At 49.9% G+C, this 25,614-nt stretch overlaps 1 protein-coding gene across 7 annotated transcripts in view; it reads left to right on the top strand.

The window, feature by feature from the left end:
* The window catches only part of LOC119178697 (fat-like cadherin-related tumor suppressor homolog), an 812,220-nt gene that overhangs the window by 195,316 nt on the left and 591,290 nt on the right, over nt 1–25,614 (top strand). The window lies entirely within an intron of this gene.

Raw genomic sequence — 25,614 nt, 5'->3', positions numbered from 1 at the left:
CTCCCGGTTCCCCTTTTGAAAAGGTCGGCATTGATCTGATGGGACCATTTCCACGCTCCTCAAAAGGTAACCGGTGGATAATTGTATGCGCCGACTACCTGACGCGGTACTGCGAGACGGCTGCCTTATGCTCCGCCACGGCAGTCCAGGTTTCGGAGTTCCTGTTGAATTCAGTCATCCTCCGACACGAACCTCCTCGCGTGATAATAAGTGACCGTGGACAACAATTTACCGCTGATATTGTCGAATCATTACTTCATTTGTGTGCTTCCAAGTTCCGACACTCAACTGCGTATCATCCACAAACTAACGGCCTCACCGAGCGCACAAACCGAACGTTGATCAACATGTTGTCAATGTACGTCGCCTCCGACCACAAAAACTGGGATGAAGTTTTACCATTCGTCACGTACGCCTTCAACACGTCGAAACACGAAACGACAGGCTACAGCCCTTTCTATCTGCTCTACGCTCGCTCACCTCGACATACGCTGGACACTATCTTTCCTTTTGTCGTCCAAGACGATTTAAAAATTGCGGAAACTTTGTGTCGTGCGGAAGAGACACGTCGACTTGCCTGCCTACGTACACTGGCAGCGCAAGAGTCCTCCAAAACTCGCTACGACAGTCAACACAGGCATGTAACCTATGCCCCCGGTGATCTAGTGTGGATGTGGACCCCAATACGCAGACGTGGCTTGAGCCAAAAGCTACTGGCACACTACGCCGGTCCTTTCGTGATACTTCATCGTCTCAGCGAGGTCAACTATGAAATTGCACGTGTCACCACTAGTGGCCGACGTTCAAGCAAGACAGAGGTGACACATGTTGCCCGCGTGAAGCCGTTTACACGGAGGATGCAAGAATGACTCGCCCAGAGGGCTTCGTCTGAGACCGAAGGAATGATAAGAAGTATCACTACCAGGAAAAACAAGGGAAGTGCGGGTAGAGAATGAAGACAACGTTGCCTCCACTGCGATCCTTCTGAGTGGGTACGAGCCATGGCAGTGGAGATCATCATCATTAGACGGTGATCGCGGACTCAGGGCCCATTAAAAAACCCCATTAATTTACCTTGCCTTGTGTAACAATATGCTAAGTTCAACCACTCAACGCCACGATTCAACGGATTTGTCTCCCATGCAAGAGATAGCTCTGCAGAGACTTAGCCCTAATGCATTGCTTGACAACAACTGGCATCCACCCAGCAAAGGTGCATAAGACGTGGCTGCGAGGAGACATCAGCTTTGTAAGGGGGCCCCACGTGCTTGTCGCACGTAGGAGCAGCTTACCGAGGGATCAGCATCCACCGTCTCAGACAGTTTCACAATGCCTCGATATCGGGCCGCAAGACAAGACAGCAGTGGCACCTGAGTCCCTGAGCCAGAGTGATAGACGAAGCTACATTGGAACTTCGTTTAGACGTTCCCTGGTTTCGTGATGTCCCGCATTTTACGACAAATCGATTTGCTTGTGGCAAAACCCTTACGGAAATAATGCATTAAAAACCTTGGTTATACGACGCAGTTTTACGCCAATTCCGCATTTTGCGACAGCTTTCAGATTTCGTTCTACAGAAAAAAAGCCATCTTTACTCGAATCAGACGTCCAGCAAATATTCACAAGTGCAAAATATGAACTTGCATTCCCCTAGGTTGATGATTGGAAAGGCAAAGAGAGAGACGGGATATTTTTAGTATGGAAAGTTTATTCTTCTGAAAGTTCATGCACTTCTACGTACGCCTCGATGGCATGTGTAATTATCTGGGATCGTTACCTAGTCAAGCTTTATCCACACAGAGTGGCTTCAGCTGGCCGAAACACTGATATTTTTATGTTTTCTGTCTGTGGAAACTTCCTGTTTGATAGACAGCTCGTTTCCTACCTTTGTCGCACTAGCAGTTACAGGCTTGGCGTAGAGAGCAACGCAGCTGTTTTCACCGTGCAGAATTACTTTTACTTGACATGAATGTTCATACTAAAAGTGGGACACCACTAGTTGCACTTCACTAGGCAACAATTTATGTCTACAGCTCAGTCGCGCACGAAGGCATTTTATGGAAGCTCGTGTTCAGTTGTCATTATGTGATAGCGATGACACTGTGTCCGACTCTTCTGACGGGAGGCTGTTGGCAACGTGGTTTCGGTTTCGTTTTCATGCGAAATAAATTTTTGGGCTTTATTTATTAGTAGAAAGGTGCGCAACAGGTTAGATTTTTTTTAAGGTTGAGAATGATTTGCTCGCACCTCCTCCAACTATGTAATGCAGCCATTAAGTGCCATTGGCCAGAATAATTTAGTCTACCTTTTTTTCAGTGGCACAAGGTCGTGCTGTGGGCTTATTTAGGCAGTCTGTACCCATTTTTTTTGGGGGGTATGGCTGAGTGTCACTGCCTATATTCTTAGTTTTTTCGATTATACGACGCCTGGCTTATACGAAGAATTTGCAGGGTCCCTTGAAAATAGTATAATCGGGGTTCCCCTGTATTTACATAAAACTCGGACTACCTATGAAGCTTACATACTCTCTGCTGTGGAATTGACCGACGATTAACACGCTCTAAAACTTGCTCTCCTTAGGAAAGAGACCACATGGCTCTCCTACCAACAACTCAACGACGTTCTTAAGGGGGGACACGGGTCTTAGAAGGCCGAAAATCGCAAAAAAATTGACTTTTTCAAGCTGACATTTTCGGAATCTATCTCTATTTTTGCACAAATCTGCTAAGTTTCTAGCTTATATTGTCATTATTTTCGCCGTAAAATCAATTTGTAACACCAATATGAGGTGTGTATGAGCGCAAATTGACGCTAAAATCGCGCTTTTTCTGTGCCGAACCGTTGCCGATACACAAGGGCTATCGTGGCCATCTCGATCTCGTTTGGAAGAGCCGTTCTTCATCTTCCATTTCCCGCCACCACTGGCTCGCTTTGCTCATTGGTTTTCCAGCAAAAGCGCGTCATCGAGAGGTACAAGCGCGCGATTCTATTGGCTGCTTGGGGCACGTGACAAAATCTAGGCATCCGATTGGCCAAGCGGCGTTTCTGGCGTCTGCTTCACCGCAGAGACGCGCGTGAGCGTGCGCCATTTTGTCTTGGTGTTGTCAACTGCCTACAGCTATGGGTCGTGCCATCAAGAAGTTCCGCACCAAACACAAATTTGGAAAGCGGGTGAGGCGATCGCTAGCCGAGAATTTCAGGAAGCGCCCCGCAACGACCCAGGACAACGAGGATGACGAACTCGCAGCGGCCAGCGGAGCGGTCGTCGACGCCAGCGCGGCAGGCCTAACGGACGCTAGTCCTACGAGCCCGTCAGTTGCTGACAACGTCGCGGAAAGCGGCCGTGTGCGTCACGACACGCAAATTCTGCAGCCACAACAGATAGAGGATAAAAAGAAGAAGGCAGAAGAGAAGCTGCGAGAGATTTCATCTGTTGCGGCGACGGAGCGGAAGCGCAGCCTTATCGCTAAACGTGCCGACGCTGTGGGTCCCCCACCCGATGAAACGACTTTCACCATCCTGGACTTGGAGGCGGTAAATGCTTTGATAATATTGCATTTAAAGTGCAAGATTTGCAACGGAGACACCGAGATCAGGAGAGGCGAGCGGGAATACGGCCTTGCCGTCAAGCTTGAGCTAGTGTGTGTGAACTGCGGTGACGGGTCGTCAAAGTGGAGTTCGCCGCGCGTCAACGGATAGCAGAAAATAAATTCATTCACAGTGAACGTGCTCGCCACCCGCGCAATGCAGGCAACTGGCAACAGGCAGACTGCTTTTAACGACATATTTGCAATGATGAACATATCGCGTCGCGGCCTCCACACGAAAACGTGGCAGGCGTACGTGAAGAAGAAGCTAACACCTGCCGCTACTCTTGCTGCCTCGAAACTTATGAGTGAGTGCGCGAGTTCGGTTCACGACATCTACGCGGAACTCAATGTGGACAACCCGGGAAACATCGCCGTGTCATACGATGGATCGTGGATTATATGCCTGGTGCATATTAACTCGCTAAAATTATGTGTGCCTGTGATGTTTTACATTCTGTAGCGCTAAATAAAGTTTTAACCTGTTTTGCTCATTTTCTCAGAACATGGATTTTGGCCACTTCTCTTGTTTGCTTCTTCTCTAAAAGCCGACCCAGGACAGCTAGAGCTACAATTCTTTTTGCACAATGTAGCTAAATGTGCATAGAAAGCAACGCTGCAAGCAGATTTTCAATCTGCAGTTCAAAATCTTTTTTATATTAATTTAAAATTTTTTTGTTTTTGGCTAGGTGTAGACCATGAACTCATTAGTGCTGTAAATTGAGAAGTAGTTGTTCAATTTCCAATCAGCTTGCAGCGTTGCTCTCCTTCAGCTTTCTTGTATCCATATATGTGTTTAAAATGATGTTATGTTGCATAGATAATACTTTATTGTTTCGGCAAACAATAGAATGAGAGTACTAATTACCTCTGGAAATAATTGACCTTTGTAAAATATAACTGGATAGTTAAATAAAGCTAAAGAAACTGAACAAAGCAGTGCTGTTTCATCTACTTTGGCCAAGAAATAACCTATGTTATCTCTAAAAACCATGTCCCCCCTTAAAGGAAATGCACTTGCAAAACAAAAACAAAAAAACTCAACGTGCCAACAAGTTCAAACACTCCACAGCAATCAGTATTCTCGCTCTCAAGAAATCATGCAACCGACGCTAGTGATGAGTCCTCCCTAGACCTACGGTACTTCACCCTCTCCCCTCCCCCAAAAATAATAAAACCACTAAACCTGTTGTCCAAGGCTCGAAAAGCCCCACGTTGGGCAGCCAGTATGGAGTTTCAAAGTCTGCCGCTCACTGAAACACATGAACGCAGTAGACACCAATTTTTGTCAGTTGAGAGAAGCGGTGTACCAAATTTTCTCGAATGTTACGCGACCACGATTGTAACGCGAGGGGTGACTTTTCAGTGACGAAAAAAAAAAGAGAACACGAATGTAACGCGAGTAAAGCGGGGAAAAAAGTACCTTTATTTGTTGCACATGGTAGTGGCAAAGACATCCCAGTTTCTAAATATAAAGTGAGTTTTGTTCATTCGTCGCTTTCATCGCCGGTGGTCAAGCCCTCTTTGTCACTTTCTTCCTCCCTGATGAGGTCATCCTCCGTGCCATTCATATAGTTCGATATACCGATATAGCCTTTTCGGCCGGGCTCACTCTTGAAGAGCGCTTCACGCTGGAACCTCCACCCACGGATAGTAAATTCCGCCACATCTAGCCGTCGAGCCGCGGCTGAGTTCCCGATTTCATCAGCTATCAGTATTGCACTTCTCTTTTTAAAGCGGTCATCGTACTGAACTCGTCGCGTTGCCATTTGCTCGAGCCGAAGTCGCGGAAGCACAAAGGAAATGAAGTGCCCGCAAAACACGTCGCGAACAATAAGATTGGATTGGATTCGATGTTGCCAGCGTGCATATGTTGCCAGCACAAGGTTGAAAGATCGCTAGGTTTGTCGTAGCCATTTTAAGGAACCAGTGGGGCGGCACCGCCAAGGCACGATTTGAGGTGCTTCTATTATAACGCGGACCCCCAAATCACTTCAGAGAGATTTTGAAAAAAACTCGCGTTACATTCGAGTGAATACGGTATTCTGTATTTTCTCGTGATGTCATTTTGCGCTAAATCAGCATGATAGATTTTCACTAACTAGCCTGCTCACGCATTCTGTTGAATGGGTACATATATGCACTTGCTTTTATAACGTCAATATTTTCAGCCGAATCAAATACGTTTCAAGTGATGCAATAAACAACCTTACACAATATTCTAGTACAATCCTTAAACAACATGACAACAAGATACTATGAATGCAGCGTCGCCTACAGTCAACTCACCATGAGAGAGCTATGGGAGACAACGTGCGGTGTCATCGATGACTGACTTCGCAGGAGAAGTCTATTCACGCTGTGGATCTCGAAGTGGAGAGAGTGCCTCGCTCTTGGAATGAGCAGACACAGTGGACGTGGTCGCATTGAACCAAACGACACAGATTTATTTAACTACCCTTAGAATGACGATATCGCCAGCCGAATTTTCATACAGCAATTGTGATCAACACGCTAAAACAGCCTAACACAAAATTCCAAAAAAAAACATAACAAACACGAGAACACACTCATGGCAGCTTTGCTAACGCTTGACTTACCACTAGGGCCCCTGGCATGCAACCCGTGGTGCCGCGCACCAGAGTCCCACCGCCACAGATAATGGTTCACGCCAAACGCCACTTACCAAAGAGACCCGCTCATTTCTCCCGTGTCGCCACCAAGGCTTGCCGCCGTTCTAACCATGATGATGATGGCGGTGATAAACGCTCACGCGCACCATGCCACGTACCGCTCAGTAGTTGTGAACCTGAAATGCGGCCAATGTGCAAAACACATGGGCCACGAGGTGCAAACAACATTACAGGGGATGTTAGCACCCCACAACGCCAACCACATAATGCCAGCACTCTCTAATCACTTTTGTGTGCCCACCTAGTCTCGCTGTCTGTTGGCACTGCTGGCACTAACACACTAATCAGTGAGGATTATCATGATCCTGTACGAGCACAGCGCCACCTTCAGCTCGGTGGCTGAAGGTGGCGCTGTGTGGCACTGTGTGGAAATGTCTTTACATTATGTTGTGCCATGGCCTTGCCACCGGCAATCGTCATTCTGTGTAAAGCGACATTCCGAAGCGGCTTCAACATAGTAGTGGTGCGGCGAATTCTGCTGGGCTGTCGGCTCGCTCGCCAAGAACCCTTTAGACACACCTGACCAATGGGCTTCCCCAAAGGAGCGGTTACAGTCTAAGCTGTCATTTCCTCTGCGTTGCTTGGGCCGTCAAGTCACATCAGACAATGGACTGAGCATCTGGGCTCGGTCTGGGCGAACATTTCTCACATTCCTTACTGCATTCTTGTCTTCGGGGCGTGCCAGGAGCTAGCAGCTATTGGTGATCAACCATGAATCTTGCCAACTGGATAAGTCGACTCTATGCGTTGTGTTCCAGGTCTTCGCACTGTACCAGTTGTGCTGTGCTATGTATTGTGTGTATTGCCCCTGTCGCACACTGGCAGCCGCCTCCTCTCCGCTTCAGCCTACGAATAAAGTAGTGAGATTGGCACGGCCCCTTCAGCTGCCTTAGATGTCGTCTCACGTCTCTCTCCTTCTACTCCTCCTTCGCTACAGTGGTGACCCGAAGGACATGTTCTTCGACGAGCCACTGGCTGTCTTGCTTCTGCCACACTGCCCGCCAGTGCTGCCGTTCCACCCGACCTTACCCCAGGCATGGCTCATGCAGCTCGACACCGTTCTCTTTGTGAATTGTGTCGCGGGCCAGCCGCTTATACCAGCCATCTTGCTCATAGGCTGCTGGTCGAGTTCCGCCATTTTGATGCCGAATCCACCACAAGCCCGCAGCCATACGACGCCCTCTGCACTGCGGTGCTCTCCTGCTACGACTTCACATATATGGTGACTCCGTTACTAACTGCAGCGGATGATCACCGTGGGTTCACGCTTAGCGAGCCACAGGGCCGCGACTCCGTTTACTCGCGTGTAGCGCACCGCTCTTAGCAGAGCAGAAAAGCAAAAGGGTGTGGCCGTGTGGTGGAATGCCCGCGAAATGGTCGCCGGCGCGCCTCAGATCACCACATCCTCCTCTCCTTAATTCACCCTATATACCGGTCTGCAAAGGCAGCCGGTCATCGCCCATGCATACAAAGGCGTCATGCAATGGGCAACAGCTAGCCTCAGCTTCGCTCTGCAACTGCTGCTGAAGAAAAAAATAAAACAACGCAAGAATACACTTCAGAAATACAATGGCTCCGCGGAAGAAGGGTAACAAGAGTTCATGATGCTCACGCAAGAGCGCGTCCACGGCTAGGAGGGGCAGCGTCACGTAATGTTTGAATTGGGTGACTGCGGGGATGCGAGAGTGAAAGGCGAGGGTTCTGGTTGAGACCCTCATGCGAGGAACGGGCTCACCTTCGTCTCGTCGACGTTGGCGACAGCCCTGCGAGTCCGACGAACGCCGCCTCGGTAGAGGTTCGGATAAACCTCGCTGCAACAGCCGGCTCTTCTGCTGGAATCATGGTCGCCAAATCCACTGGCTGCGAGGCGTCCTGTGGCGTCAGTCGAGTCATGCACAGCGTCTGCGACAGCTGGCCTCGTGCAGGAGCCGTGATAGAAATGCCAGCAGAGCTTATCAGCGACGGTCGGGAGCAGGACACAACCGGGCTGCCTAATGACCGCAGGTCTCTGAACACCTCCAGAGTCCAAGGTGGTGTAGAGGTCAGTGACTTCTTAAGTTGTCGCCACACGCACGCACACACGCACACACACCTTCGATGGTCGAGTCTCTCCAAACGCGCACCGCAAAGGAAGGCGCGATGTGTCCTTTATCCCTCTCCCCATGCTAAAGCACCAATTCACAATGCCCTCCTCCAGCGAGAAGAAAAAAAAGAAAACATGAAAAAACACCAAGTAAACAAGAACACTCAAATGACAATCAGCAGCAGTAGCTGGGCGGGACAGACTTCTTTGCAAGCACTGGCTGTAAAGAAGTTAGCTAACTGAGACTAGACAGTAAATGAGGGCTTTAGGTTGCGGAAATGAGGCCGCCGTCCGGCGCGAAATCACTAAGGTGACCGCTTCCTCAAATTATACGGGTGTGTGGCCCGAATGCGGTCCGCCGCGCCAGGTGTGCGCCGTTGCTTGCGCGAAGAGCCACTGGGCACTGGCGCAGGCTCGTCAGACCTCGACGCAAAGGCTTTCAGGTCTGCGATGTGAGCACGGCTGAGTTTTCCCGAAAGCGGGAAAGTGTCTTTTATCCTTTGAGTGTCCTTTATCCCTCTCCCCATGCTAAAGCACCAATTCACAATGCCCTCCTCCAGCGAGAAGAAAAAAAAGAAAACATGAAAAAACACCAAGTAAACAAGAACACTCAAATGACAATCAGCAGCAGTAGCTGGGCGGGACAGACTTCTTTGCAAGCACTGGGCCGTGCCCGCACATGGCGCCATCTATCGCCACGCGCCGTTAGCAGAGCAGAAAAGCAAGAGGGTGTGGCCGTGTGGCAGAATGCCCGCGAAATGGTCGTCGGCGCACCTCAGATCTCCACACGTACCGCCTTCTTCTGAGGGCCCACAACTTCCGTGTTTCCTCTGCATCGCAGTGCGCGGTACCAACCGGTCAGTAGCCCTGTCTTGACCATGACTGAACTCTCTCAACTACATCACCTCTAACCTTCCGCCCGGCCACTAGCGCCGTGATTTTCATTCCCAACCACCCACTCGATGAGATTCAGGATGTTCCTGCTGCCATCAACCAGTACGCCATGAGGTGCGTGTCTTCGACGTCTTCGGCTGACGGTCCTGCAGGCATGCCGACCAATTATACATCTTTCCCGACTACCAAGGTCCACAACATTTCTGTCACGTCAGGCTGATGGTGACCTCGCCGCACGCCCTGAAGCTTGCCAAAACTACGGACATTGTCACACGCGCTATTCGCCCCCGATTGCAGAGGCATTGCCGTCAACGGTGTCCGAAGCTGACTTTCTACCGACCTTACCGCTCTTTTTGTCTTTCCAGCAGCCACTAGCATCTACTTCGACATCTCTCGCAGCTGAAGTTCCTGCCCGTGACATGCTACAGCCGTACTTCTGGGATGCTGCTGCAATTACCGAGGACTACGTGGCAGGTTCGTCAACTGCCAGACAGACCGCACATTTTGTACCAACCACACACGCGGACAACCACAAGGCTGCCCTGACAAGCAGGGGCACACCATTCAACACTCCAGCAGAGGCCACGTCTTCTGGGCTCCACAACTGTCCCCCGAAGCATTTGACGCCGGACGGTAACCACCACACGCGTGTTCCCAACACAAGCTCGTTGGTGACAGGAGTGACGACGCTTATTGCTACTGCATGTCTAGGACCAGACAAAACCATCGCGTGCGACGTAAAACAGATCGGCCTATTTCAGGCGTCCTGCTATGCAGCCATACGTTGCAACCATGGCCTTCAAGACGGCGCAAGCGCCTACTATGTCTGCCCGACACAATGGCCAACCACGTGCCCTGCATATGACTAGCCACAGTGCATGTAGCGCTGTTATTTGGGCACGGCGTTCTCGCGTCTATCGACTCTGTAATAAAATAACCGGTTCGCAGACTTCAATCGGAGAACACCCGTTCATTCGTCATGGAGCCCAAGCTGTCTTCTTTCAGAGCGTGCCTGTCCCCTACTTCGTCCTCTTCGAGAGTGTGGCCCACTCCAAGAGAATTTTCTGCAACATCCTCCCAGGGGGCCAAGATGACTCGCACAGACGATGAAGTCTGGACCACTATAAATTGCTTCGACCCGGATTATTATTCAACATCATCCTTGGGGACCAAAAGAATTGTACCCATCAAGGGTGCAGTATGTATTAAAATACTTTTGCTTTGCTACCGGGAGTGCCTGTGCACTACGGTCGTCAATTCGTGGCTGTGACACCCCTTCAGTCTCCGGAACCAATGCTGATGAGGCAGACGCTCTTCTTGACGTGCGTTAAGCCGATGTGCTGGGCATGCAGAAATACAGAGACACGATGTCTGTCGTGGTGGTCGCCCCAAAGGTGGCTTGTCTGAGACGAGTTGTTCAAGTACGGCGTTACCATGGACACGCTGGCGCTGACGACCTCGACGTACACGGCAGTGATGAGCATCGACATGCTTGTTCGGCGGCTAAGTTCCTGCCGCCAGCACCGGCGTAGTTAGTCTGATGGCACTTCTTTTCTGAGGATATACCTTGCTATCATAGAGATAGATCACGGTGCTTGTTTGAGGTTCGTGAAGGCACTTTGTCCCTCCTGATGACACCAAAGCGCCACATCGTAGATTCGTATGTGTGCGTTGCAGAAGGATTGCGGCTCAATACAAACGGAGTGCTAGACGGGCGCTGGATGCTGTCAGACGACGTGTCCCTGCACCATCCAGCCAAACATTGTCCCTATCGCTGTTAGCGTTTCTGTTACGGGGTCAATTTTGCTGGTGGTGACCTTCCAATAGGTGCCAGTTTTTATGATCACACTTATCTCGTCCGGTTGCTACATATTTTGTTGAAAGCTGTCAGCTGTGCTGTATCTCTGTTCGTCGAGCCGGTGCATAATGTCGGGGTCAAGTGGTGGGGTTGTGACGGTGCATATTTCCAAAATTGTTAATGCTTCCAATGTTGTTGCGAAGTGGTCGAACTGCCTGCGCAGTCACACGTTCACACTCTCTGTGCAGATTTCTCTTGACGACATTGAGTGGCCTAATGTGTAGAGAAATAGCTCTTCTTATCCTGGGACGGAGCACTGAAGAATTTTCGACAAATCGAGAGGTGCTGACACCCCTTGTAAAGTTGTTTGCGCCGCGTGGCGCGTGTCTCCCACAGAAGCGGTATTTCGGGGGTGACAACCGCCGGACAATAGATGGCGTTGTGTTCGCGTTGAGTACCACTGTTGGTAGAGTAGTAGCACCGGCGGTGACCCCTGGCGGAGGGCAGGCCTTGGTAGTGGGCGAGAGTTGAGCGAGTCTCTTCTGCGCGTGGCGTTCCGCGAACGGTTGTCTCCCGCGGTGGGTCTGCTGTGAACGGCACCGCGGGCCGCCTGCGGTAGGCGCACGTGGTAAGTCAAGCGTTGGCAACGCCGCCTTGGGTGTGTCATGCTGTGTGTTTGTCGCGTTATTGTGTAACGATGTCCTAGCGTGTTCATTACTGATGTATCGGTTCGGCGGACGATATTGTCGTTATAAATTAGGTAAATAAATGTATGTATCTTGTTTGGTTTGTACCGACCGCGTCTTCTGCTCTGTCCGTTCACTCCAACAGCATGGTGAGGCGCTCGCCATTTCGAGACCCCACACTGGCTGCCAAACGTGGAGCTCTTGGAGTATCGGACGACAGTTTTTGCACTTCGGTACAAGCTTTTGTTAGAGCCGGGGTAGAGTAGGCCTAGGGGGACTTTTTTGCTAGCGTCGGTGGTGTGCTTTGTTGAAAGCGAAGAGATCGGTATTTGTGAAGTGTTTGAATTTGTCGGCAGGTTGGGTTTTTATTATTTTTTTGCTCGCAAGTGTTGTTCTTTTTTTGTTTGTGTTAGTTTTCAAAACCATTGTTGAATTAGGACGAGAGCCATGCGGTCTGCATCTTGGAGTGAGCAAGGCCTAGAGCACGTGCTTTGCAGGCCAGGCCCGAAGCGAGTGAGTAAGGAAGCCTCTTGGTTGGCCAAATTTCCTGTAAATAGCTTCTTCTATCTCTTGGGGTTGAGGGAGCCGGGCGTCGTTGCTGACTTTTATTGCGGCTCGACGCCGGGGTGGTGGATGCCGATCGCTCGGTAAGCCGCTGTATGCGGCGAGCGATAGGGCCACCTCACAGAGTGGATGTCTCCTAGCGGCTGCCTCTTCTGCGCCTGGGTGCTGGGTGAATGCCGGTTGTTACCGAGCGCCTCATTAGGCCTAACGCTCTGCGCAGCCGCCTGTCGCACGTGGCACAATTAGGTGGATCGTGGCATTGAGGTGTTGCGTTCTGCTTCCCTCACTTTTTTTTATCTTGGGATGCACGAGTTAGGAAAAGGTATTTTTGTTTTGTTTTGATGGGCGTCTCGGCCGCCGCCGATGTATTAGCTAGCTGTACCGACCATCGTACCACGTGGCCGAAAAGCCTGAAGCCCATTGAAGCACCTTGTACGCCATTCGATGAAGTCGGCATGGACATTCTCGGGCCATTCCCTCTGTCTGCGGACAGTAACAAATGGTGATCATCGTGACCGACTATTTGACACGCTACGCTGAGACGCAGGCGATCCCACGAGCCACAGCTTCTGAGGTAGCACAATTTTTCATGCGCCACATCGTGTTACGACACGGTGCTCCTTCCAGTATAATAACGGACAGAGGGACAGCATTCACGGCACAGCCTATGGACAAAGTTTTCAAACTGAGCAACACCAGACACCGAAAGACAACTGCGTACCAGCCGCAAATCAACGTACTTACCGAGCGACTGAATAATACCATCGCAGACATGATCTCTATGTACATCGACGTACAGCACAAAACATGGGACCGGATCTTACCTTACGTGGCATTCGCGTATAATACCGCTGGGCAAGAGACCAGGCGATTCACGTTATTTCGGCTCCTCTATGGCCGCGAAGTGCAGACCATGCTGGACTCTATGCTACCGTGTCAAGACGAAGACGAGTTGGCAACTGTTGCCGAGGAATTTGCAAAGCGTGCTGAGGAAACTCAACAGCTCCCGCGACTACACATCGGCCAGCAACAGCAGGCAGACGCTTGGCGCTATAACACCCGCCACAGAGAAGCGTTTTACAACCCTGGAGACCAAGTTTGGGTGTGGATGCCCGTTCGCCGCCATGGCCTTAGTGAAAACTTACTGAGCCAGTACTTTGGCCCATATAAAGTGTTACGTCTCTCGTCAGTGACGTGAACTACAAAGTGGTTGCGTACTCAACATCGCAGGCACGGAGCAGGACACGACCGAGGTCGGACGTCGTTCATGTGTTGCACATGAAACCATTTATTGCGCGTTCGTAACTTTTTCTTTGCCGTACACTGTTCTTTGTGTTATTTATTTATTTTGTGAACTTCTTCGTTCGTTGATTTTTCCTATATTGGCACGCTCGTTAATTTCTACTTTTACTTTATCCGAATTTCCATTTTTTTTTTTTCACGTGCCTATGTCGTAACATTGGCATGGTGCTATGTACCACCCACACGTAGTGGGTCGACTGCAAAAGCGGCTCTACCATCTGGAGGAAAGAAAGAAGATCGCGTGCTTCTTCTCGACTCGAGAGCCAGCCACGACTGACGCACCGTCCCAGCGCTAGCTATTCGTTGGTTTAATAAACCCCCAGTACTTGTCATTCATTGTGACAGTATGTTGTTTGGTTTGTACCGACCGCGTCTTCTGCTCTGTCCGTTCACTCCAATAGCATGGTGAGGTGCTCGCCATTTCGAGATACCACACAGGTCTGCATGATTTCATTTCATTTCATTTCATTTATTTACTTTCAGGGCCCGAGGGCATTACAGAAAGGAGTGGGGTTTCATAACTAAAACGCGCAACAATACATTCAAAGCACTTCTTGGTGGGTGATGACCTTGAAGTTTTTTACATCTGTGATGGAGGCGATGGCGGCGGGAAGGTGGTTCCAGTCCCTGCTTGTTCGTGGAATGAAAGAGTCATAATAAAGATTAGTTCGACTAGATGGCACACCAACTTTTAAACCATGATCCAAGCGGGATGAAATGTAGGAGGGGTTTGTGAAAAGCTGTTCTATTAAAATGGGGTTGTGGTGAAATATTTTGTGAAAAAGTGAAAGCCGAGAACATTTACGACGCAACGACAGATCAGGCAAGTTTAGCGACATCTTCATTGCAGTTACGCTAGAATGGCGGGAGTAGTTAGAAAATACAAAACGAGCTGCGCGGTTTTGAATCGATTCGAGGGCGAGGATTAGAGTATGTTTGGAAGGATCCCAGATGGCGCATGCGTATTCTAATTTCGGACGTACTAGCGTTTTGTAAAGAGTTAGTTTTAGTGATGAAGGTGCAGATGATTGTGTGAGCGCTGACTGCCACTATTTAACAGTAATTGCAAAAGGAGTCGTGAGTCTCTGAACTCTTCCCGAATTCGGCCTGTTTGCAATAATACAGAATTACATTCGTTGTAACTGTTTTGGGCGGTCTTAGGGGTTCGCATGATACCTGACGGAGTATTGCGAGACGCGGGTGACTCATCTTTTGGATGTGGTTGTCCTGCTGGCGTGGAAAACTTGTAGGGAATCGTCAAGTGGCGTCGCTGGCAGGTACCACACCTAAGATTGAATAATTTCCTGCACATTCTGGCGATGTGGTTTCAATTCCACAGCGGAAGCAACAATTGGTGTACTGTAGCCTTGCCCGCTTATCTTCAGTAGATCAGTAGATAGGTCGGCGTTGCAGGCAGCGATAATGTGATCCTTGGTGTGGCAGAGTGGGCACGCGGATATAACAGGCACTTCCTGGTCATCGAGACCCATGGCTCTCTGGTAACGTGTGAGGAAGTTCAGGTAATCTCCTGCACTTTGCAGGTCACCATAGCCGATGTAGGTTGGAATGGCCAACATGATAATAGGATGAGGGTGCTTCAGAATGGCGGAAAGGGTTTGGACTGTCCCTGCGAGTTCCCGAATCATTTGGGCGGAATTTCGCAGCAGTGCCTGTGCGCCCGCTTCAAAAAAAGCTTTCGGTGCATTAGCGGCGCGGGCGAGCGATGGGGAACTGTCTCCGAGCTCGATAAGTGGTGCGGTTTTGAACTGAATACCGGCCAGCGCGCCATTAGAGAGCGCCTGTTGTTCACCGCTGACTCTTGGGGCAACTTCATGTGAAATTTCTAGGCCGCTTGCGGATAGCGGTACAAGGGCGTGCTCGAAGTGAGCCTGGTTGCTAGGTTGCGCAGCAAACAGCAAGCAAAGTTTAACAATGTCTGGACTCGCATTTTTGATCTCTGCCTCTGAAGCTCCACAGAAAGCTATTTGGGAGTGCTGTGACATGGAAGTGCCATGCATTCCGAAGGGAGCAGGAGCAGTCCAACTTGCCCGTGTGCACTGTTCGGTTTAGGCTATGGCCCCGAATCCAAAACACGCTATCTCTCCAGTGGGAGCTGTTACGTAGCACCTTGTGTCATCCCATCTGGGGCTTGTGTCAAGTGAGGGTGCGGCATTGTGATGCTCAAGGGGGGCATTGGCCCTGTTCTCGAGCAGTGCAGCATCTGCTATAAGCGTCAGCAAACAAAACTCATGCGTAGCAGACATAACGCAAAAACACGGCGAGCCTAATTCACAACGGGGGGCTGACTCAGCTAAGTCTTATCAAAGGCTTAATAAGTCTCTGATACCGCGTTGGGCGCCAGTTACTCACCGTAGCGGATGATCATCGCAGGTTCAGGCTAATCGAGCCACAGGGCCACGTCTTTGTCGCTTACTCATGTGTTGGGCACTGCTCCGCGCGCACTCAACTAACAAAGCGTATAGGGTGGCGCGGCAAAACTGACAGTGTTCGGTTAACAGAAATACACAAACACTTCATTCCTTTTGGTGGCACCCCGCACAACAGTGCAACGTCTGCTCTCGGGACACGGAGAGCAAAGGCTCCCGCACGCGGACGTTCACGATAAGGGGAAACCGCGAGCCCGTCGCAGCTGGCGCGAGCTTGGATACGCCGGTCGGGAAAAGGTTCCTCGTGGCTATGCTGCGCACTCTATTAATGGCCACTAGGCTTGGTCGCGAGAGTTAGGGCAAACCTCGTATGCGTAGGCCTACGGCAAGTTGCGGCTTGGTGTGGTGCGACCACTTCAAGCACTAGGCACCACTGTTGGCTTAGCGTACGGTACCGAAGCTAACACTCAGGTAAGCATGCCTGCAGGGGATGCCAAGGCACCTAGGCAGGCTACAGTCCGGCGGTTCCCAAAGGGGACGCGGACGAAGGAAATACGTGCTTACCTGGTGCCGACCAGGGAGAAGATAGCAGCTCCTTCGGCGCGCACATACCGTGTGACGCCATCTATTGCCACACGCCGTTATCAGAGCAGAAAAAGCAAAAGGGTGTGGCCGTGGGGCGAAATGCCCGCCAAATGGTCGTGGTCGTGCGTCAGATCCCCGCAAAGTGGGTTTCGCGATGGGCACGGCAGCTCGTCCTTTTCTCAACAGACTCGACCACTCCTGCCAGCACGTTAGTTGGAATGAAACGCTGACGTTGGTGTTCTATCGACGGGGACATTCGCACGAGCACGACTGGCCCACTGCACCTTGTCGACAGCCATGTCGGTGTCATGTGCACTGTCGTAGACGCCGCTACGGCTGTTACCCTTCAGTGCTCGGTCGACATGCCTACGCTTCGATGCATCGCACCTCTTCGCCCCCTTCACCTAGCCGGCCTCTTCGGCGCCCTCACACAGCTCCACCTGTGGGTACCCTTTTCAGCTGCGTCTGCTCGAACTGCCGGGTGCGCTCTCGAATGATCCCGCTAAGTCATCATGGAACCCGCTACTATATGACAACAGCGACCCGGCGCTTTCATCTTCGTCCGCTGCATTCTTCTTAGTGTCGCCCGCCAGAGTCCCATTGGTTGCCGATAGTCTCTTTCTGTTGACAACCTGGACTGCTCACGGATCTTTTTGTTTCGCCAACCTAACTAACTTGTATGTACACTTTCATTGTTTTCATTTGAGTGTTCATTTCTGGGGGGGGGGGGTTAATCAGTAGCGTTATCATTGTCGACAGTCATCATCATTATTTTCTTACCCACCACTCCGCTCATGCGCTCATGCATAGCTCGAGCTGCACGAGCACAAAACGAGTTCACTCGCCTGGCGTGTCGGACGCTGGCAGCTGCCTCTGCACTGCTTCAGCCTACGAATAAAGTTGTGAGATTGGTACGACCTTGTCGGCTGCCTTGATCTAGTCACGTCTCTCTTCCTCTATTCTTCGCTCGCTACATCCCCTCCCTGTACGACAAGGTGTGCATGCGTTTCCTCCTTTTCTAGGCTTGGAGGAAGGCAATGTTTGACTTAGCCTCTTCGGGGGCGGAGTGGAAGACGACGATCCCATTGAGGGTCCTGGACTAAATTGTTTTCCTTTGCAAGAAATCGTGGGAAGACGGAGGATATAAAGAGCGAATGCTGAGACGCTTGGGTTTGCTTAATTTGTTTCATGTCGTATCACGGTACTCTAAACATGTAAATACTGTAGATAAACACCACTTTTAGGGGTGAAGCTCCTAAAGGTGTGGGTCTGTCCATCCCTTGTATGTATGTATGTATGTATATATGTATGTATGTATGTATGTATGTATGTATGTATGTATGTATGTATGTATGTATGTATGTATGTGACCGCCTTTACCAACTGCCCATTGCTTCGTCCTTGCCCCATCACCGATCTATCACTTCACCGAGCGTGAAGCAAATACTGTTGAGAAGTAGCCAACATGAAATGCAAGGTGGTCATGTATTTGTATCCAGGTGCACGTTAAAGAGCCATAGATTGTCTCACAGTGTCCGTTCCTTGTTTGTGCGTGATCACCTATAGTTCCATCTTTGCAAACTGCCCACTACTTCGTCCTTGCATACATCCTACTATGCCTCATCACCGATCTACCACTTTACCGACCATAAAGCCGTTATAATGAAGGGGGAATGGAGGCAACGTATAGCTACAACTTACAAATTGTACAATTTTTTGTATAAATATATACAGTATCTGTTGTGGGGTCTCGACGAGGCGAGCGAGCGTCACGCTACGCTCTTGGAGTGAACGGACACAGCAGACACGGTCGGTACAAACCAAATAACATACACACATTTATTTAGCTAATTTATAACGATGATATCGTCTGCCAAATCGTTACATCAATTGTAATTAACACGCTACCATACGAACAACATAACACAGTAACACACCAAACACACAATAACATACCCAAGACGGCGTCGCCAATGCTTGACTTACCACGTGGGCCCCCCGGCGCGCAGGCCCGTGGTGCCACGCGCCAAGTACCCACGCTAGAGACAACCGTTCGCGGCAGCCGCCACGCGCAGAAGAGACTCCCTTAACTCTCGCCCGCTACCAAGGCCTGCCTTCGCCAGGGGTCACCGCTGGCGCTACCACTCTACCAACAGTGGTACTCAAGGCGAACACAACGCCATCTATCGTCTGGCGGTTGTCACCCCCCGAAATACAGCTCTGTGCGAGACACCTGCACCACGCAGCGCAAACAACTTGTCAGGGGGTGTCAGCACCCCCACATTTCCCCAACCTTAAATCAAACCATATCCTCAAAACAAAAAGACAAGCTACAAAAGCTTCAACAAAAAAAAATGACATCACATGTCCATAATGTCCTTGCACCACGAGACCGCTGCCGGTCGACACTGCTGCACTGTCCCGCTCGACGTCACCTCAGTACCGGCTCCGCAACATCAACGTTGCCGTCGGCGCGACAAACCGTCGCTAGCGACGACTTGTCTTCCAGTTGCTACTAGCATTCATGAGGGCTCCGGACTGCAGGCAGTTACGCAGGTCCCAGGCATGTCCATCGCCCGACCTCACGACCGCATTCCTGGTCAGCGACGCTGACGATGTGCAGAAGACAACCGGCCGTGGATGACATCCCTCCCGCTGAATACATCAACAACAACAAAACAAAAACTCGAAAGAAACAATGGAGCAGGGCCTAGGGAAGGGAGCTTCGGGCTTTTCGCCCACGTGGTACAATGGTGGGTACAGCTAGCTAATACATCGGCGACGGCCGAGACGCCCATCAAAATAAAACAAAAGTAACTTTTCCTAACTCGTGCATTGCAAAATAAACAAAAAGTGAGGGAAGCAGAACGCAACACCTCAACGCCACGATCCACCTAATTGTGCCACGTGCGACAGGCGGCTGCGCAGAGCCTTAGGCCTCATGAGGCGCTCAACAACAACTGGCATCCACCCAGCACCCAGCCTAGGCGCAGAAGAGGCAGTCGCGAGGAGGGATCCACTCTGTGAGATGGCCCTATCGCTCGCCGCACACAGCAGCTTACCGAGCAATCGGCGTCCACCGCCCCGGGCGGTGTCACGACGCCCCGGCGTTGAGCCGCAATATAAGTCAGCAACGACGCCCAGCTCCCTGAGCCCGAAGAGATGCATGCACAGATTGACAGACGCTTATGGTGACCCCGCTACTCACCCTGGCGGATGATAACCACGGGTTCTCGCTTAGCGAGCCACAGGGCCATGACTCCGTCACCTACTTGAGTGTAGTGCACCACTCCGCGCGCGCTCAACTAATAAGGCGTTTAGCAGGGCGCGGCAAAACGAACAGTGTTCCAATACAAAATACACAACACTTTATTGCCTTTGGCGGCATCCTGAACAACAGTACAACATCCGCTCCCGGGACGCGGAGAGCAAAGGCACCCGCACGCGGACGTTCACGATAAGGGGAAACCGCGAGCACTTCACAGCTGGCAATGGCGAGCTTTGACATGCCGGTCTGGAAAAGGTCCCTCGTGGTTATGCTGCGCACTCTCACGATGGCCACTGGGCCTAATCGCGAGTGTTAGGGCAAACCTCGTACGCGTAGGCCTACGGCAAGTGCGGCTCGGCGTGGTACGACCACTTCAAGCACTAGGCACCGCTGTGGGCTTAGCGTACGGTACCGAAGCTAGCACTCAAGTAAACACGCCTGCCGAGGTGCCAAAGGCCACCCCTGGCAGGCTACAGTCCGGTGATTTCCAAAGGGGACGCGGACGAAAGAAACACGTGCTTACCCGGCGCCGACCACGGAGAAAAGAGAGCCCCCTTGGCGCGCAGGTATCACGTGCCGCCCCTGCACGTGGCGCCATGTGTCGCCACGCACCGTTACCAGAGCAGGAAGAGCGAATGGGTGCGGCCGTGCGGCGGGATGCCCGCGAAATGGTCGCGGGCGCGCCTCAGATCCCGACATGCTTCACGGAACTCATCAACATTCATTCCGTGCATATGCTGGGATTTTTTTCCGTTGGTGTCATGTCCCAGATATACGTATGTATATAGTTATATAAGGCACAAAGAAAAATAAAACAAGAAAAAATTTCAAGGTGCACATTGGAGACTCGAACCAGGTACTCCTTGCTCTTCAGTACGCTGCATTAACCAGCTAGGTCTCACCGCTGATACTGTTCATCTTACTGTCAGCGAGGTATGTATATACACACTAGTTACCAGTCAGTGGCTTGCCCCGGTATTCCTAAATGCTGCTTGACTTGAACTTGACTTGAAACCGCCTCCAATGATGCACATTTTAAATGCATCTGTACGCTTGTGCTGCCTTGGCACCGTTTGAAGACAGTGCGTTCGAAACGCATTTGTGCTGAATGAAGTCAAATTCAAGTCAAGTAGCGTTTCTGAATGTTGGGGTTACTGTCAGTGGACTTGAAAGAAACATTCTTGATCTAAGCATGTGCTTTGGACAAGCCATATATGCTCCCCCTAAACACTTATTTGTCCGATGAATAGATCAATGGAGGGGTGGGTTCACTGAAGCACATACAGTTGGATGAAAGGGGCATTCTAATATTGAATATTTACCTTTCATTGAGAAGATGAAGAGAAAGAAGCTGTCAAAAAGAATGCGTGAACTCTTAAAAAGAGGAAAAAGAAGAAAGCATGCGCTATGAATTGTTTCTAATTGGTATGTGTAAATAATGTAAATATAGTCTTGTTTCTTCAAAGCAGTGACCAGTTATTTCACAAAGTGTTGCTGAAACCTACCCGGAGTACTCACCAGGACGATACATGCTACCAGTGCTCATCGGGAACTTTTGAACGGACAGCACATTGGGAGGATAGCTGCAGCCTTAGAAGAAAGCCAGAAAAGAAATCCTGAAGGAACATATGCCGCTTCTTGTCGCCGTGACAGCAAACAAACCAGTCGATTGAGGTGAGCATGGTCACGCATTTTTGAAGCAAGATTAATTGCGTCAGAGGGCTGAAAGAAAAGCGAACGGCACGACAACAGAATAATACGCATCTCATCAATGAAGCCAAGGCCGTGATGGAAAGGGCTTACAGTGCAAAGATTTTATCTTTGAATAAACGGCTACAAGGCAACAGCGCAGATTTGGATAAAGTTAACGCCGAGCTGGAAGAGCTTATTCCAGAGAATAAGTTCGCTACAGAGTTTGAAGCTGTGTTGACATATCAAGACGCTGCGCTAGAAATGCTGGGACAGCTGAAGGCTCGGGAGTAACAATTGCGTCAAAGCTATTGTCCTACGATACCCCAATCTCTACCTGCAGGGCCATCCCAGATGCCCAAGGATTGCACACCGCGCAAGGAAATCAAGCTTTTCACACTCCAGCTGCAAACATTTGACGGACAGCTCCACCACTGGCCTTCATTTCAGGAGCACTTTAGGACATCTACAATCTTTGAAAGCCGTTGGATTATGTGCAGTGTCACATCAGAGGTCTGAAAGGATTAAACATCAGTCCTGCAAGTTATGCAACTATGATGATGGATATTTTGTTGGAGGCATTGCCAACAGACATCGTCGTTGGCTATTGCCAGAAAGAAGCCAACCTAAGTTTACCACCATCTACAACAGACAATGCAGGCTCGGGACAACAACAGCATGACTCATCATCGACAGCCACAGCCGAGAAGGAGTTGCAAGAACTCCTGACATATCTTCGCGCAGAAGTTGAAAGCCGCAAAAAAAAGATGGGAAGCTCATCACTTCAAAGGAAAGAAAAGTGCCCGTACACCCGAAGAGGAAAGGAACTTGAACGCCACTCTACCAACAGCTGCGGTCTTGCAGTGTTCGTCGAAAGCTAAGGATAAAGACTGTCTGTTTTCTGAGTCTACAAAGCACGCTACTCCAGTTTGTGACAGCAGTATCACCAATGAAGAAAAGTTGAAGAAATTGGCTGCCGAGAAGCGATGTTATGGATGCACCTAAAGGAGGCATCTAGCCAAGGACTGCTACAGAAAAGTCAAGTGTGGAACATGTGAAGGTAGACATGTTTATTCAGTGTGTGATCCCAAGTGGGAACCGTAAAAGAAAGAACACGAAGGCTCCGTAACTGCAAACAGTCCGCATACCAGCCTTCATTCGTACGAAGAATCCGATGTCTTCTTGTAAACATTTAGGGCATGGGTCATGAGAAAAACGCAAAAGGCCTATATTTGTGGCATTGTGGACAGCGGAAGCCAGCGTACATTTATTCGTGAATATTTATCCAAGACGCTTGGATTAAAATAACTTGGATAGATTAATGTCGTGATAAATATATCTGGACAGACATGTTCCCTTTTGAGACATCGCGTCATCGAACTGAAACTTAGCAGTCAGTATGACACCTAAGAGTACCTGTTAAAGGCCATTGAAGTACCATTCCTCTGCAAGAATGTTGTGCAAGTACTAGTCGATCATGACTTTGTCAGAGACATAAATATCTGCGGTCATCTCCTTGCTGATAAATTGGTGATACCGGCCATGGCTTCAGTTCCAGGAATCGGCCTATTAATCGGTGCTGATCAACTTGGGCAATTCATGTCGGTAGGGACGAAGCGGTACCATGGACAGAAAAGCTTGGTGGTTATGGGTTCTGCTTTTGGATGGATGTTGCAAGGCCCACTCTCTTTTGACGCCCCTTTGAAATCAGCTCTCAACGTATGCGTCTTTCGACTAGGTATGACTGCCTCTACCGACGAGGTTCTACGAAGGTTCAGGAACTTGGAGAGCATCGGGATTATGCCAGCCGACAACACTCCAACCAAAGAAAAAAATACGGTAAAAGAAAGATTTGAACAGGACGTTACCTTCTTCAATGATTGCTATCAAGTCGCGCCTCTTTGGAAAAAAAGCTGGGGACAACTAGATGGTAACCGAATGTAAGCAATGAAGCGACTGAAGTGTCTGGGAAAGAAAATCAAGAACAATCCGGAGTTTGCTGAGGAATATGAGGCTATGACGACCTATCCACCTTTCGATGAGAAGATTAAGAGAAAGAAGCCGTCGAAAAGAACGCGTGAACTCTGAAAAAAGAAGAAAAAGAAGAAAGCGTCCGTCATGAAGTGTTTCTGACTGCTATGTGTAAATACTATAAATATAGTCTTGTTTCTTCAAATGCCGTGACCAGTTATTTCACACTAAAATATCTCTGGTTCCATTTTTAAAGTATTGTCACGCGCTAACCCTAAATCACGCACAGCACACCGCTTCGTCTTGCCACTTTCCACCACCACCCGAACTCCCCTTTTCCCACACACGCAACCCCCACAACTCCATCGTCCCGATGATGATGATGATGATGATGATGCCATCATGTAGTGCCCTTTCTCGGCCAAGTCCCGAGGATGATGATGATGATGATGATGCCATCATGTAGTGCCCTTTCTCGGCCAAGTCCCGAGGATGATGATGATGGTGCCGTCACGTAATGCCCTCTCTCGGCCACCCTCACAGTATCTGGAAATACTTCTTGCATCAAGTTCAGGACTATCCAAGAAGTTGCTGATCCTGTCGTGCCTGTGAGTTCAGTTCCCATCGAAACGCCCACCACCATTATCACTTTAGACAGACCAACTCAGCTCGCTGCCTCAGATGAGTTGTGGTGACGCATGCCTCAAAACATTGCACGACTTTGTCGTCAAAACAGTGTACATCTCACCAGGAACGTTGGAGACTGACGCCATCTTGCTGCACAACTTCCGTGCAGTGTGCCTACAGGATGTGCCGATGATAGTCACTTGAGATTTCAACGTCAATGTACTTGTGAAAATCAGTGGTTTGTCGTGTTTCTCGATGCTGAAATTGGACTTCGCCTCCTGTCGGATGTCACGCAGTCAAGTGTTTACAACAAAACCTGTTCAGACATTGCGGTTACTTCAAATACTGAATACAAACATAATCGACCATCTTCACTACATTTCGTTTGGTTCCTAAATTTTTTAGCCTTACTTCGTATAACATCTCGATATGTTGCTGTCACATTAATTGCTTTGACCTTGCACCCAAGCTGTGACGTTTTTTGCACAGCATTTTATCTTCCAGAAGGACACGTAAGTTCGCACCAGCGTGCTGGTGTAATGACGCCCTTTTGGATATCAGGGCAACTGAGCAGGCATGGGTATACAGTTAAACCTCGTTATAACGAGACGGGCTATAACAAAATAATGGATATAACGAGCAAATCCTAATACCCCTTGAAAGTCCCCATACAAACCAATGTATTCAAAACCTCGTTTTAACGAGGCAAAATTTGCCTGTTATGGGATGTAACGAACAAGTTTTGTTAGGAAGTAAAATTTTGAGCCGATGTCACGACAGTGCACAACGCGAATTTGAGACGGCGGGCAACGCGAGAACTGTATTTAGCAGTTCAAAACTCCCGCCACGCGCCCTCCAGCAACGCGCGCAAAGCAAACGGCACGCGCTGTTTCCGGAGGAGAGTTCGCTGCACGTACGCCGCTTGGCTACCACCGACAGCGGAGCGCTCCGCGAACGTCTCGCCCTTTTCTTTTCTTTTGTGTCTTCTTTATATTCTCCCTCTCCCTTTCTCATGGCGCTGAGGTGCGCTTCCTAATCTTACATACCCCCTTCCCCTTGAGGAATCGGTTCCTAGAGGGCAGCCCAAAAGAGCGCCCCTTCCTCTTCACAGTCACTTTCTCTGCAAGTGTTGTCGCTCGCCGACGTGAGCCGCATTGTGTTTGCGTGCGTGTTTCTTCTCTTTTTCGATTGCTTCTGCCTTTTCTTTTATCGTGCTGCGCTCGTGATTCCAGCAACATGAATGCGCCAGGCGGGAAGCGAAAGCGCACAACGCTATATCAGAAGGCGGCTATGATAAGAGCCGTCGAATCAAAGAACCGAGAAAGGCAACGTGGCAAGAAAGCCAACGTGGAACAGGACACAAACGTGCTGACGGCGTCGGAGGCATTAGACGCGGTGGACGTACTGCGCCGCTACTTCGGCGCTCACGAGGGCGGCGAAGATGGCTTGAACATTGCGGCCGCAGCTGAGAGAGCCATCG

Source organism: Rhipicephalus microplus, chromosome 2 (genome assembly GCF_043290135.1).
Source record: "Rhipicephalus microplus isolate Deutch F79 chromosome 2, USDA_Rmic, whole genome shotgun sequence".
NCBI lineage: Eukaryota > Metazoa > Arthropoda > Arachnida > Ixodida > Ixodidae > Rhipicephalus > Rhipicephalus microplus.
The sequence above is the reverse complement of the archived record's forward strand: the minus strand, read 5'-3'. Positions and strand labels throughout refer to the sequence as shown.